The following is a 16,777-nucleotide window of genomic DNA, read 5'->3' as shown; positions in this document are numbered from 1 at the left end:
GCCAGCCTGGGCTACATAGTGCATTTCAGGCCAATTTGGGCTATAAAACAAGAAGCCATCTCAAACAAACCCAAACTGAAACCAAAGCCCAGGCGACTCAGCTGGTGGTGTAGAAGAAGGAACAGCTCTGCCGCGCGGTGCAGCCAGCAGATAGCAGCAGGTGTTCTTGTCCTTGCGGCAGATGTTTCTGGGAGAGCTTGTTTCCTGTTTCGTTCACAGACACCTGCACTTTTGCATGTTCTTGCTCAGACCCAGCATTTCTCATTCTAAGTTTTCTTTTTCTTTCTTTTTTTCCGGGGTGTGTGTGTGTGTGTGTGTGTGTGTGTGTGTGTGTGTGTGTGTGCTTAAATCTCCAAACTGGCCTGAAGCCCTTCCTCACACTTCCAGAGAGGGACCAACCTTTTAAGACACATGAGCCATGGTTCAGGGGGACCTGCTTCTCGGAGTTGAGATTTCCATTTTCCTCCACTTGATTACTACAGTTAGACTCTGTTGACGTCTCCATGCGGCAGGCAGCAACTCAGCATCTTTATATTTTATCTCAGGGATGCACACCATTGTTCTAGGAGTTAGCTACTGTACTGACCCCATTTAGCCAGGAGGAGATTGGGTAAACAATTTGTCCAAGGCAGTGTGGTGAGTAAGTAGACAGTGTTCCCTTCAGGTCTTTCAGACTCCAGAGTTCTGTTCTCTTGGCCACTTTGTTTTGCAGCAGAGGGTGAAACTCCTGACTTGCTCAGCCACCCATGTAACATTTGAAAGCAAATCTGTATTCTGTTACCTCTAGCAGTCCCAGCGGCATGACAGGGGCTGGTTCAGGCTCTTGTTGAAGGGGCAGGTCTGCTTTGAAAGTGGATTTGGGGGAATGAAAGACAAAGAAAGATTGTCAGACCGCATAGAGCGTATTCTTAATTTTTTTCTTAATGTGTGTGGACGTTTGCCTGAATATATGTCTGTGTGCCTCACGCATGTAGTGTCTGTGGAGACCAGAAGGAGGTGTTGGGTGCCCTGGGACTGGAATTATACAGTTGTGAGTCATCCTGTGTGTGCTGGGAATGAATCTTAGGTCCCCTGGAAGAGCAGTCAGTGCTCTTAACCACTGAGACAACTCAAGCCATACATTTAGCACATTCTGATTCCATGACTGAATGTTTTTGTTTGTTTGTTTTTTAGTGTTTCAGTAATGCTCCTTGGAATGATAGGAGAATCTTCAAATTTTCTATTTAGAAGCAATTTAACAGTGTATTGCTCAGTTCCTACCTCCAGAAAGACGAGAGAAGTGACCCTGGGGTCTGTTTCCTCCCCCTTTGACGGAGATTGGGAGCTCAGGGCAGATGGACAACTGAGAGGTTTATTGTGGACTAGCTTCAGCCTCCAGTACTCCCAGGACAGGGTGTTGTCTCTCCCCTGGGACCGTGCTCATTACTTCTGACTCATCTAGACCAGGCTAGCTCCAAGGTTTCCTGTGGAGGACATTGGTAGGAGACGTGCCTAGTGATTGTCTCTTGGGACTTTGAGGGTTGGTTTTCAGCAGAGGTGTTGAGAAAGTAACTCAGAAAAGGAATTGCCTACAAGAATCTGCCCTTTGGCCGGGCGATGGTGGCATACGCCTTTAATCCCAGCACTCGGAAGGCAGAGGCAGGCGGATCTCTGTGAGTTCGAGGCCAGCCTGGTCTGCAGAGAGAGTTCCAGGACAGGCACCAAAACTACACAGAAGAACCCTGTGTCGAAAAAACCAAAAGGAAAAAAAAAAAAAAAAAAAAAAAAAGAATCTGTCCTTTGTACATCATTTTCCCCTTTTATGGTGGCTCTTGGCTTATTTTCCAGTCTTTATTGGCTGTGTAGACTGACTTTTGCCCCAGCTCCTCACTGTCTCCGGTGGTCACCATTTTTATGTCCTCATGCAGCTGTGTGCTTGCTCCCTCCTCTGACTATGGATTCTGCATTTGCCGTTAGGTGTCTTTTGTCATGTGCTTTCTAGCATACACCAGGCTAGCCCACTGACCTAAAGAGAACAAGAGATACACGGGGCAGGTCAGACTGCAATTGGCCACACTCAGCCTGCATCAGATTGTGTCTGGCCACAATATAAATAAATGAGGAAAAGGCATGCATGTTCCTGTGAGCCTCATTGTAATAACTGACTGCTAAACCAGAGCATTTCTTCAAATGCACTCCAATGTTCTTTTTCTTGAAGCTGTGAGTCAAAGGATTTCCCAAGCCTTGGTTAGGATCTGCTTTTGAATCTGTATGTTTTCAACTCCAGAAGGCTACCTCTAAGTCTTGAGGGTGAGGGTGGGAGATGTGGCAAGCCTAGAAAGGAAGCATTAGGAGATAAGAACCCTTGTGGGAAAAAAATCGGTTACTGAAGAAATAGGTAGTTGTGAAATGAGCCACTCTATTTGATCTTTAGGTTAGATCTTCTGAGTGTTCAACTCTTAACGGATACACTGGGGCTGTGTGGGCAGGACTTTTAGGATGTGCCAGGAATTTGCACAATCTGAAATGTGAGATGATGGAGGCTCCGTGTGAACCTCAAGTCCAGAGACAACACAGAAGCCATCAAACTCTTTCAGGGGACTGTAGAATATCTGTTTTGACAGACACACATACATACATATGGAAAATACAGAAGACAATGGAGAAAGTGAGAACCATCTAAGATCTCTACCCAAAGATAATTACAATTGGCATTTAGAATTTCCCATTTGGTTTTTTTGGTTTTGTTTTGTTTTTTGAGACAGGGTTTCTCTGTGTAGCCTTGGCTGTCTTGGAACTAGCTCTGTAAACGAAGCTGGCATTGAATTTAGGGATCCACCTGCCTCTGCCTCCCGAGTGCTGGGATTAAAGGTAAATGCCACCATGTCCAGCTTCACCTTGTTTTCTTACTAGGGACCTACGACAGTTTGTATCTCACTTTTCCTTTGTACTTATTCTTTGAGATTCTGCTGATAAAGCAAACAAACAAAACAAACAAACAAAACAAAACCCCAAACTAAAACCAACAAGAACAAAAAACCATTTTTCTGCTTTGTATGCTTTGAGTATCTAACTGAAGCAGCGGGAAGAGGAAGAGAGGCCTAGGGGCTAAGCCATGGTGTGTGTGTGGTGGAGGGTTGTCAGTCATGGAAGCTGATTCACTCAACTCGAGCGGGCCCTGGGCTTTGCCCAGCAATTTGACTGTAGCTTTTCTTCTCCCTCTTCAATTTCTGCAGATCTCCTTAGTGTTGCACATAATCTAAATGGTGTTATAATAAAAACCCGGAGCCAGACACTGAGCCATTTACGGGGGTAAATGCTGAAAGATCAGAGAGACAAAGCCACTAGAGAAAACTTCTCACCACTACCGAATCCTCAAGCAGAATGGAAGGTGAGATCCTATCTCCATGAATCCCCTGACTGAAAAGGCTCTAGTTCCTGTCTCCTCACACCTTATATGCCTTTCTCTGCCCAGCCATTTCACTCCCTTCCTAGTGCTGGGATTAATGGCGTGTGTGCTTCCCAAATACTGGTAGCAAAGGCATGAGATCTCGAGTGCTGGGATTAAAGACGTGTGACTCCCAAGTACTGAGATTAAAGGTGTGTGCCACCACTGCCTGGCTCTGTTTCTCTCCTAGACTGAATCTGTCTAGGAGAGAAAATAGTCCAGGGTGGCTTTGAACGCACAGAGATCCAGATGGATATCTGCCTCCCGAGTGCTAGGATTAAAGGTATGTGCCACCACTGCCTAGCCTCTGTGTTTAATCTAGTGGCTGGCTCTGTCCTCTGATCCTCAGGCAAGCTTTATCTGATACACGATATATCACCACATCACAGTCCGGTTTTCATTGAGAAAGAAGGTCAAATGATGTGGAAGTCTAGCTCCGACCAGCTCCCACCTTTTGAAGGGTTCTTGGGTGGAGGAGAGAGGGATAAGAAAATATCAGATAGAAAGAGACCTAGACGACAAGAAGAAAGACAGAAACTCAGGATAGCTTCGGGAGGGCCTGGGTCAATACTTAACAGCCCAGAGCTTTATTCAAAAGGGCTTTTTTATAGTATGCCCAGGGGGAGAGGCATAAGGCCTTCTCCTTGCAAGAGGAGCACACAGTAAAGCCAAGTGTAGACCCTTCCAAACACCTGGTAAACACACCTGTGGCCCAAATCATCTCCTTATGCAGCTCTGCTGGATAAAGAAAGCTCAGATTCTCTGACTCTGAGTAAGGTCTCACTACATAGCCTCTGTGGCCTCCACAAATGGAATATAACTTCTATAATGTTTCTTCACCATTTGGCTTGTATGTGTCCATTTACTCCACCCTTTCCGTGACTGTCGTGTAGTGTTGGCTACATCTGCTTATCTCTCCTCCAGCTAAGGAAGACTTCGGAGTCATTCCTCTACTGTCCCATTCACATACAAACAGGATACCTTTTCATCTTTTTATTTTTGTTTTGCTTTGTTTGGGGGCACAGTGTTGCTACATTGCTCAGGCTTCTCTCAGACTCCTGATTCAAGGGATCTTCTTGCCTCATCCTCCAGAATCATTAGGATGACAAATGTGTCTCACCATGTTCAGCCACCCCTCAGCTTTCAAAAATGAAAGCACCATTCTCGTTCTTGACTGTTTCTGAATCTATTAGTTCCTGTTTACCCCTGTACAGCAAAAAGTCCTAGAAGATTGCCCCCACTCACTGTCCATGCTTTCTCTCTTCCCCATTCTCTCTACCAAACCTCAATTGTCTTCACTGACAGAATCATCACAAGGCCACTGATGAGCCCTGACCCCAGGTTTCCAATGGTCTGTGCATTTTCTTCAACTTCACATTAACGCGTTCCTGAGGACTTACTTCACCTTGGCTCCTGGGATACCGTGGACTTGCATTCTGCTGCTGTGGGACATTTCCAGTCTTTACTGTCCCTCATAGCTCTTTATCTCAAGGTTAGAGGCCACGTGGTTAGCTCCCTGGTCCTCTGCTCCTCTTTCCACACACTCCTTCCCTTTGGCTCATGATTTTTCAAGGCTGTCTGTAGGTTTGCTGGTAACTCTCACCTCATACTTTGCCTGAACTTCAAAGTCCCGTGCCGGAGTGCCTGCCTGTTTTGGCATTTGGTGCTCACAGGATCTCCAAGAAAACATGTCTTAACAAACACCTGATTCCATCTGGGCCCAGAATGTGCAGCCTTCCTCAGGCTAATTCCTTCCTTCTACTTGTTAAGGCTGAAATCTTTGGTATCAACTTTGATTCTTCATTCCTTTGGTACTCTTGACCCAAACTGTCTAAGGTTCTGTCAACTCCACCTCTGTGTACCTGCAGTACTACCAACTGGTTCATACCAGCATCTTCCTCACATTGATTGTGGCCAAACCTCCCAGCTAATCTCTGTATACTAAGGTTTCCCCACACTTCCCTCCTAAATCTGTCTTCCATGTAGATGCTAGACTGACAACATATAATTCTCAAATCACCTTCCTATGGCTTCCCACCCATTCCACAACAAAGCTGAGGCCCTGGCTTACGAGACTCATGGCCACTACACCCTTGCTCATTGGTCTCCAGCCCTGCGGTCTCTTCAGCATTGCCCTCCACACAATGTGCTTGTACTCCAGCGACTTTGGGAGAAACGCTGCGCCCACAGCGGGGGTCCTCTGCCTTCAGCCTCCTTCCTTCATTGCCTGCTTGGGCTCTCTCTCTAGGAGTGATGTCTTGGAGGAGCCTTGGCAGAGCAGAATGAATAGCCAACTAGGAAATAGGGACATTGAGAGCCTTGCTGACTGGAGGAGGCTGCTAAAACTCAGAGCTTGTCCCGGGAGAGAAGCACTCAGCATTCTACACTTTGGTCCACAGCAAGCAAAGCTAGCTGAGACTCAGGTGGAATCAATTTGTATTCCTCTAACGGCCACTTGCCCTCCTCCTGGTGGCCTAGGAAGGGGCAGAAATGATGGTTAGTGAGAAGATGCGGGAATAAGAACAAAAGCTTTGTAAAAAGAATGGGGAACTGGGTAAAAGTATTCAGATCTCTTTTCTGTGCCACCGATTTCCTGCCTGCCAAGAGCCTGAGGTGGTGGGAGGGAAAGGGTGCCAACTGGGACTTTATACTCCGGCTATCAGTAATCAAGATACTTCACAGTTTAGTTTCCTCCTGGGAGGGCTTGCTCACCAAGCAGTGCACTGGAGGATCCCATGCCTACCTGAGTCTTCAATCAGGGTAGAAGCAGCTAGCAATCCAGTGAAAGATGAGTTTCCATCTTTGTTTTGGTTCTGAATTCTAAAGGGGACTCAAAAACTGTCAACACCCAGCCTGGAAGAAAAGACTCTTGTGAGTTAACTCAGAGTCAAGAGAGAGGAAAAAGCAAGGAAGAGACAGATGAGCAAAAGAACACAAGCTGAGAAAATGGTTGTCTAGGATGAGGACTCTGCCATTAATACCACCCGAGGAGGGCCATTTCAAATGTCCATTTATTTACTTATTCAATGTGTGTACTTATTCAACATTCAAGAAAAGTTATTCAATTTTTCTTGGGTCAAGATTTGTGAAGGGGGGGAACTCTGCAAGTGCTCGATGGAGGCTCAGGAGTAATGGCTAGTCAGCAGCTGCAAGTCTGGGAAGGAGTCTGTTTATTGGAGCTGGAGGTGGAGGGGAGGGGAGGAAACCACCAGGACAGTGTCAAGACGTCAGAGGATTGAGCCCTACGGCACTAAGTGAAGGTCACTGTAAAATGAAATCACGTCCCTGGGAAGCACGGAGTTACATCAATGGCTTTAGTAACTATCCCCTACCTTACCCAAGCATTCTGGACTGTGTATTTGTCTAGCTAGCATTCAGCCCTCTATAATTATTACCCCAAATCAACAGTCAATTAAGAAAAAGTCAGCAACACATTTCAGCTTCTGCTTTCACCCAGATAAGGTAGAATGGACAGATCATCTTTCATGTGCCTGAAGTAGCAGGAACAGACAAGATGTGACACTATTTATTATCATCATCATTTGATTTAAAATTTTTTGAGATTCAAGATCTGATCATTTATTTGTTACTCTTCAAGACTTACTTTTGACTGGGCTTAGACTTAGAAGTGCTCTCAGGGCAGACAGTCTGTCTCTTGTGATCTGCTCCTGGTTTTCTTCGGCTTCCTTCATTCCCTTGGCCAAAAGATTAGCCTATTCTGCAGCCTCCTTATTTTTCTTAGTGCTCTTTCCTCTGTCTGTCTCTGTCTCTCTCTTTGAGATAGGGTCTCTCTATTAGTCCTGGCTGTACCGGAGCTATGTAGACTAGGCTAGCCTCAAACTCAGAGATCTCCTGCTTCTGCCTCTGGTATGCTGGGATTAAAGGTGTGTGCCACCACACCTGAGCCCCAGTGCATTGTTTCCTCAGAGAAACACATCAATTGACATTTGTGTTACAGGGCTTATAGAGTAATAGAACGCTGAATCTTGGGTGCTGTGGTCCTGGACTTCTTACCTTCTTTGTTTAAGGGCTTTCTGACAGCGTGTTGGTAGACATCATCTTTAGAGATTGAAAAGCTTTTGGATTCTGCTAGCTCATTTGGGTCCCAACTGCCAAGGCACAGTGGTATCTGTTGATCCTGGCATATCTCTGCCTCTCTGCTTTTGTCTCTCTCTGTCTCTGTCTCTCTCCAATAACCAAGTTGAGAACACTCAGCATCCCCAATGCATCTGAAAACACACTTGTGCTTCCTCTCTCCAGTTCCCCTTGGTCTATGACAAGAATGCTCCTCACTAAACAGCCGGTACATTCTGTTGTGGGTCAAGACACCTTGCTTCACGGGAAAACCTTGTCATTTCCACTGACTCAGAGTGCATAACCCTTCCACTCTTCACCTGGAGCATTGGCAGCTACTTCTGTGGCCGTGTGATTATCATAGAAAGCATGAAGTTTGGGCTCATTGTGATTTTCCAACTCCAGTGAGTTTCTAACAGTTGGTGGCTGGGAAGGAGATACTCAGTCTCCTCTTGACAAGGCTGACTGCCTAGAAGATGCAGACACTCTTATTTTTAGGATACTGGCTCACAGATAAGGCAGTGGAGGACTGAGACACAGTTCTTCATAGTTTTCGTTATTGTCTAGAGTTTCCAAGCAGCAGTGGATTGGAGGTGGTAAGCTAAGCTCAGGAGTCTCAGAGTTTAGAAGCTGGATCTGAGAGTTTGAGGAAGGGAGACTGTGCAGGCAGAGAACTGTGGAGGTCAGCAGAGGGGCCCCTGGTAGATTAAGGCAAGCACTGGTCACTGGGTAACAAAGCAGATGTGTGAGGTGACTAGCCAGGACCAGGCAAAGAACCACTCAGAAGGGATGTGGAGGGAGATTCCCCAACAACTGTATCAGAACCATTAGTTATCCTTGGGACTGGAGAGATGGCCCAATGGATAAGAGCACTTCAGCTCTTCCAGAAGACCCGAGTTTAGTTCCCAACACTCACATTGGGTGGCTCATAACCACCTATATATAACTCCAGCTCCAGGGTATCCAAATCCTCTTCTGGCCTTTGTGGTCTCTCACACACAACTATGTGCCATACAGTCACCTCCCCCACATAGAAAAAATAAAAAACTTAAAACTCCAAAATCTCTAGATAGCCAATTAATGTGAACAAAACCAAATTGTGATGTTAAACTATGAGAAGAAGAAAATGAGGCCTCCTTTTGATCTTGGGTTAGGCAAAGATTTCTTAGGTACAATACTGACAACAATATCCTTAACATTTCAAAATGATATCAGCTTCATTGATAATGACACAAAGCTGACCACACGCCCACAGGTGTCATGTCGGTCTCTTTGATCTTAAGTGGTGGAAAAGGATGTTGGGAATGTCTTGGTAATGCCCTTTGAAGTTCTGAATTTTACTGGAGTCCAACTTATCTTTTATTGATTTTTGTACTTTTGCTCTCACATAAGAAATGGCTACTTAACCAGAAGTCATAAAGATTTACACCTGTGTGTTCTAAGTGTTTTAAAGTTTTATCTTTTTCATTTAAGTCTTTGGTCTCCTTTCAGTTAGTTGTTTTACGTTGGGGAGGGAAGTTCTTTATCTTGGTTCAATGATGGGTAATCAAATTATAAACACAAGTCTGTACAGTCTGTTACATGTCAGTTACACTTCAAAATCAGTTCAAAAGTGACTTTTTCAAATGATGTGAATAAACCCTATGTATTTGTGATAGAGAATTTAGAAGAAGGAATATAGATTTTGTTCTTTTATTTCAGTATTTGTCGGTTTTTTTTTTGTTTGTTTAAATCATGGGATGGGGATGTAGTTCAGTTGGTAGAGCGCTTGCCTAATAATATGCACAAAGCCCTGGGTTCATTGCCCCACACCATAAAACAGAAAAAATTATTTTAATATTGCACAAGAATATTAATACTCTAAAGGTTAAATAACAGTGAATGTTTTAAAGACATGATCATTTATTTAACTATTTAAAATGTATGAGCCCATTAAGATAATGAAAACGTTAAACGTCAATTCAATTCCGTATTAGAAAGGTCTTAGAACAGAAGGGCTCAAGTCTTTACTGGGAAAAGAATTATTCTCCTAGATCCTCTCTGTACTATTTACCTTTTTTTCTTTCTTTTAGATGGGGGCTCACTATGTACCCCTGGCTGTACTAGAACTTGCTATATAGACCAGGCTAGCCCCAAACTAAGAGAGCTGCCTATCTCTGTCATGTGCTGGGATTAAAGGCATATACCACCATACATGCCATCTTTTATTTATTTGTAAAAAAATTAAAAAAGTAAAAAGTGTGCATATATCATCTTTAATAAGACATAGTGTTTGTCCTTGAAATATATTTAACCTGGTTCCTGTCTGTCTCTGTGGTATCACTGAAGCCTCTTTTGTTCTTTCTGGCCTTCCTGGGGTTAACCCTGACTGAGAGCTTTCCCAGCAGTGACATCAGAATGGATCTGCCCCAGGAATGAGGATTTGCAAGCAGACAGGGCCTTGCAAGACCCATTGAGCTGAAGCCTGCTTGACATTGTCACATGCTGGGCGAGGCCTAGGGAAAGTGAGGAGAACACTAATGAGTTAGAAGCTCCTTCAAGCCCTGTCCTTATCTAAGAAGGCCAGGAGGTGGGCATCCACCCTTGGCCTCTCTACTCCCAGGTTACCATGGCACCCCCACATAAGCAGCTCAGTTTGGGCCTGCCAATTTTTTTTTTTTTTTTTTTTGAGACAGGGTCTCTCTGTGTAGTCCTGGCTACCCCACAACTCTCTCTGTAGACAAGGCTGAACTCACGGAGATCCACTTTCCTCTACCCCCACCCCCCACCCCCAAGTGTTGGGATCAAAGGTGTGCACCACTACACCTGGCTACTTTGACTTTTAAAAGTGTCCCAGGGCAGCTACTGGCTGTAGAGAAGAGGCTGGCAGGGGGAAAGCAGCCCCGGAAGTCCTGAAGGAGAGATAGCCTCTTGTTTTCCCCCAAAGTGTTGTTCTAAGTCCCTTCCACAATAACTACACCGAGAAGCATCTTGGGAGATAAAGGGTTTGACTCGTCCCAACAGCCCATCCCTGTGTCATCTGCTTGCCTTTCCATCCCCCTTTGTCAAAGTGGCCTTGCCTGGGACAGAACCCAAGTCTGAGCTGATGGAGAGGAGGCTGAAGGCAGTGTGACAGCTGGAGAGAACACCCAGCTGAGGGGACAGTGTACAGCAGGGTGACGACGAGGCAGCAGAGGCCTGAGGATTCAGCAGCAAGCAGCAAACGTACCACAGTCCCTGCTCTCACAGAGGCCAGGTTCTAGTGGGGAGACAGCAAATAAAATAATGATGATAATAATAATAATAATAATAATAATAATAATAATAATAATAATTCTAAGAACTATGGGAGAATTAAAACAGGACAAGGTGGCTAAGACAATGACTTAGTGGTGAATGACTGTAACACAAATCTTAGAAGGTCTTAATAAAAACAAACCTGGGGAGGGGGGCGCTGGAGAGATGGTTCAGCGGTTAAGAGCACTGGCTTGTTCTTCCAGAGGTCCTGAGTTCAATTCCCAGCAACCATATAGTGGCTCACAACCATCCGTTATGAGATCCGGTGCCCTCTTCTGGCCTGCAGGCAGACATACAGGCAGAACACTGTATACACAATAAGTAAGTAAGTAAATCTTTAAAAAACAAAACAAAAACAAAAACCTGGGACCAGGTATTGGGGTGAACACTGAAAGAACAGAGAGACAGAACAAGCCATAGTTAACCTCACCTCGCCAATTCCTCAGCTGATCCTGTTTCCTCAAACTAGAAGCCTCTGAGTCCTCATCCAGAATGAATCTCAGCTAAACTGCTGCTAAAAGCGTAAAAGCTTAATCAGGTCCTAGTTCCTGTTTTTTCACACCTTTTATACCTTTCTGCTTCCTGCCATCACTTCCTGGGATTAAAGGTGTGTGTCACCATGCCTGGCCGTTTCCAGTATGGCCTTGAACTCACAGAGATCCGGATGGATCTCTGCCTTCGGAATGCTAGGATTAAAGGCGTGTGTGCCACCATATTCTGGCCTCTGTATCTAGTGGCTGTTCTGTTTTCTGACACCAGAGAAGTTTATTAGGGTGCACAATATTTTGGGGAACACAGCATCACCACAAATGACAGTCATGGTTTGGGTAGGAAGTGTCCTCCAAGGAGCTCATGTCTTGAAGTTGGGTCCCTAGCTGGTAGATGTAGTCCTTGAGAAGTGATTGGATGGGGTGGGGGTGAGGGTGGGGTTTAGACTTCATGAATGGATTAATCCATTGATTAATTCATAATTCAATGGCATAATTGGGGTATGCCTTTGAAGTGCTGCTTCCTGAGGCCCTTCCCTGTCCTCCTCTCTGTTTCTTGGCTGCCACAAAGAGAGTAACCTCTGCCTCACTGGGACATTTCACCTGTCTCAGGCTTAAAGCAGTACAGCAGCTGACCTTGGGCCCACACCGGAAACTGGAGTCAAAATTAAGTTTTCCTTCTTTAAAGGTGTTTTCTCAGGGACCTGTAACAGCGACCAGCCACTCTCAGAATCACTGGGTGAACAGCTGAGGGTGGAGATGAGCAGGAATGCATGAACCAAGACAGGCCCCAATGGCTGCTGAGGAAGGAGAGTCACTCTCCTTTGGGGACATAGTCTCTGGTAAGTTGCTCATGATGCAGTGGATGGCCACATACCCATAATGCATACGGGCAGAACTGACGGAACTTGTGTTTATTAATAAAAATAATAAAAAGAGAGGACGAAGTTGAGAGCGAGATGGGATGGAGGGCAGTAAGGGGAGTTGGGGGGAGGTAATGACGTGGATATGATCAATATACAATGTACGCAACATTCAAAGGATAAGAAACACGATTTTAGGGCTGGAGAGATGGCTCAGAGGTTAAGAGCACTGCTTGTTCTTCCAGAGGTCCTGAGTTCAATTCCCAGCAACCACATGGTGGCTCACAACCATCTGTAATGAGATCTGGTGCCCTCTTCTGATCTGCGGGTATACATGCAGGCAGAACACTGTATACATAATAAATAAATAAATCTTAAAATAAAACCAAAAACCCCACTACTTTAAAAGATAAGCCCTAAGCACTTGCCTTTCAAAAACTGCATCCAGGGCACTCTTGTCTTTGTAGATGCTAAGAGATGGCAGCTTTGAAATCATTTCCTCTAGAAGGGTTTAAGTTGTTGTAGACTGGAAGAGCCAGCTTAAAGCTGTGCAGTACTGGCATTTAATACTTAAAAAAATAAAGGAATTGTTTAAAAACCAGTCTGGATTCTTCATTGTGTATTTGTTTAACATTAAATGTGTCACTACCCACACTCGAAGAACATCCTTCAAGGACAAAGACTCCTAATGTTTCAGTTGGAAAATTTTCTCATTTTAAAAACGTGAGCTTTTATTGAAATGTTTATCCTTTAGGGATGGGCTGTGAACAGAAACATCACCATGTTAATGCTATTCAAAGTAAATACCAGGGCCTTTGTGTAGGACCTCCCTTTTCCAAGTACGCATATGGAACATACAAAAGCACATTAGACATTTTATGAGACCAATGCTACAGACTCTCAGCAGCCTGGCCTGTTAGATTGTGCAATATCACCCTGTGTCCCATGCACAAGACCTAGGGGCTTGAAAATCTGCAGGATGAGATTCTGATATAACTCATTGTGTGTGTGTGTGTGTGTGTGTGTGTGTGTGTGTGTGTGTGTGTGTGTGTGTTTATGCATGTGGAGGTCACATATATTTGTGAGTATTTATGTATCAGAGGACAATCTATGGTCTAGTTCCTCAGATATTGTCACCTTGGTTTTGTAGACAAGGTCTCTCAGTTGCCTATGCTCACCAATCAACTATACAGGCTGGTCAGCAAGCCTGTCTCTACCTCCCCAGCACTGGAATTACAAGTGCATACTGTCGTGTTTGGGTTTTAAAAATGTGGGTTCTGGAGATTAGGTCCTGATACTTGGCTGGCTAGTACTTTAGTGGCTGAGCCATTTCCCTAACTCTACAATTCATTTGAAAAAGATTTCTGTTTTCTTATTTTTATTTATATGTATGAGTCTGTCTGTCTGTCTGTCTGTCTGTCTGTCTCTCTCTCTCTGTGTGTGTGTGTGTGTGTGTGTGTGTGTGTGTGTGTGTGTGTGTGTGTGCATTTGAGTCTGAATGCCCACAGAGGCTCAAAGAAGGTGTCAGACAGGTCCCCTGGAGCTGAGGTTACAGGTGCTTGTGAACTGCCCAATGTGGCTGCTGGGAACTGAACTCAGGTCCTCTGCAGGAGAAGCAAATGCTCTTAGCTGCTGAGCCGCCATCTCTCCAGCCAATCCTCATAACCTGCTCTTAATAGTGGGGTCATTTGAAAGAAAGTGGAAAGCAGGGAAAGTGGGCTTCCATACTGCACACCCGTTCCTGGGACAGTCTCCAGGAGCTCAGTGCAGGGAGGAGGCCGGGGTGTCAGGTGGACATTCTCTACTTCTTTTTACCTTCCTCTGGGCCTGATATTGCTGTTGTGGCCGGCATACCTTAGAGAAGCAACTTCCAGGAGGACAGATTAGCTTTGGCGCTCAGTTTCAGAGGGCTGACTCTACAGTCATTTAGTTTATGCTCTTGGACAGGGCCGCATGGCTGCGGATGTGTGTGCTGGAATCAAGTTGCTCACCTCGTCAGGAAGGTGAGAGAACGCAAAAACAGCAAGCAGCTAGAGATAATATACCCGCGTTGTTTGGCTTCCACAGCTTCCCCAAATCTGAGGACTCTTTCCCCAATATCTGAGGACCAACCATTCAAAAAGGAGCCCTTGGGCTGGGGGGCGGGGCGGGGGCGGAGCTTACACATTCAACCCATTAACAGGATCCCTCCCAGGAATCTTTCTGTTTGTCCATCCTTACTTGGCCTCTGCCTCCCTTCTTCCTGCTGAGCTATGTAGTTTTCTGTGAGAGAGGTGTCCGAAAGACAGGCAGTGCTAAGACCCCTTGGGTGGGGCAAATCTGCCCACAGCAGTGGGAACAGAAGAGACAAGGTTGGCAGCAGAGGTGACGGGATAGCCATGCAGCTCCTGTGGGACCCAGCCGGCAGGACGGTGCAAATGGTGATACATACAAACATCAAGGTCTGGAGAGCACTTGGGACTTCCTCGGGAAGCAGGCCAGGTCATTGGGTGTGGGGGGTGGACAATGATGGCGGAACCACATCCTCACTAGCTGACAGCTGAGTGAGTTTGGGCAAGGATTAAATCTCTCAGCCTCTGTGTCCTCATCTGTCAAAAAGGTTGATTGATGTTCTGTGCTCCCCCATGACTGGAATTATGCGTTAAGTGGGGGACTTTGGACGATAGACAGGCCTGTGCTTTCAGGCAGGTTTCAGGCACGTGGTGAAGATCTATTTCTCACATGGACATGATACTGTGTGTGGCTTGAAGAACACACACACACACACACACACACACACACACACACACACGTATGCATGCACACACACATGCATGCAGGCACAAAAACAAAACAGCAGCAGAATCAGGTCAGGCTGGGCTCTTGGTGTAGTGACTGGAACTAGTCCCTCTGGTGACTTGAATAAGGGAGCTACTTTATTAAAACTTTTGTGGCAAAGACCTCCTGACCCAGCTCTTTTTTGGATTAACCATTGCACAAGGCCCTCTTGGTTTTGAGAACTCCTGCCAATCCACCTAATTGAACTCATTTGCATTCTTACCCTCCCCTTTCCAGATACTTGTTAGCATCCCTAGGACCTATATGTAGCATAAATGTGTGTGTGTGTGTGTGTGTGTGTGTGTGTGTGTGTGTGTGTGTGTGTATGAATGTATATGTCGGGGAGGGTGTGCCTACACACACGTAGGTCGAAGATCGATATTGAATGTCTTCATCAATTGCTTCTTCATTTTATTTTGAGACAGAGTCTCTCCCTGAACCTAGGGCTCATCTATTGGCTAGACTGACTGGCCAGAGCTGACATCCTCTGTCTTTACCTCCCCAGAGCTGGGATTGCAGGTGCACACGTGACTCATACTTGCTTTGTTTTGTCTCTTTTTATGTGGGTGTTGGGGGCTGTATCATCAGGTCCTCATAAGGTTGACCAACCCATCTCCCTAAGCTGCCTTTTGAGTTTAACTTTCCTTAAAACCCTTTTTCCTCTTGTTGAGTTGGAGCTGAGCAGCGAATTCTCAAGTGGCTCCAGTGACATGTGGGGATAAGACAGGGTACAGTGTGATCCTGACAGGCAGAGTCAAACACTGGTTTATCTTCTCCTCACACCATTGTCTTTAAAACACGTTTATTATTGGGGCTGGAGAGATAGCTCAGTCAGTAAAGTGCTTAGCATGCAGACAAGATGACCTGACTTTGATTCCAGAACCCATAGTCTTGATGACATTTGCTTGAAATCCCAGCACTGGGAGGCAGAGACAGGCAGATCCCCGAGGCTCCCTGGCTATATAGCCTAGAGTCTTGGTGAGCTCCAGGCCAGTGAGAGACCCTGTCTCAGAAACCAAGGTGGGTGATGTCTCATGAATGACATCCAAAGCTGTTCTCTGGCCTCCACAAGCATCCACACATGCACATCCACGTACAGATGCATTTGAGCACACAAGTATACCTCCCCATGGACATGTGCACACATGCACACATGTGTCAGACAAAAGTAATAATAAATGAATTTATTGTTTGGAATAACTGTAGATTAACATGAAAGTTGCGACAATATAGGGTTTCCATATATCCTTCATCCAGTTTCCAGTGATGCTAGCACATTGCACAAACAGAGCTATTTGCCAAAGCTAAAATATTAACACTGGATAATGGTGAACTAAGGAGACTTTGTTTCCATTTTTCCAGTTTCCTCACTCTGGGCTCCTTCATGATCAAAGTAAAGCAGCAAGTAGTATGCATAACAAGGCAAAGTATACACAACAGGCCCCAGAGGCAGGTGGCTCCACACTCAGCTGGCTAGGTGACTGCTGATGTCATGGGAGACCTTGGTTCTTGTCATTCTGTGTCTCATCGTTTCTATCCACAACGTGGATGCCAAAGCTGCCAACAGCACATCCAGGCACACCATTGCCCCTATACAGGAAAAGAGGCCGTTTCACCTTTGAGTATCTTTTTTTTTTTTTACTTAAGAAGAAGTAAGTTCATTTTGCAGAGCATTTGCCCCACTGGTGTGTGGCTGGGCTTCACACACACCCGGGCATATCCTTGCTGGACTCTAGATAGCTGGGGTACACATGGCTACTCTTCCCCTAAGGAGGGGCAGGCTCTGTTGGCTTGCTTCCATCACCATGGAGCATTAGTTCACCTTGGGGAGC

The sequence above is a fragment of the Onychomys torridus genome, chromosome 9, assembly GCF_903995425.1.
Source record: "Onychomys torridus chromosome 9, mOncTor1.1, whole genome shotgun sequence".
In the NCBI taxonomy this organism is placed as follows: Eukaryota; Metazoa; Chordata; class Mammalia; order Rodentia; family Cricetidae; genus Onychomys; species Onychomys torridus.
This window is presented reverse-complemented; position numbering follows the sequence as displayed.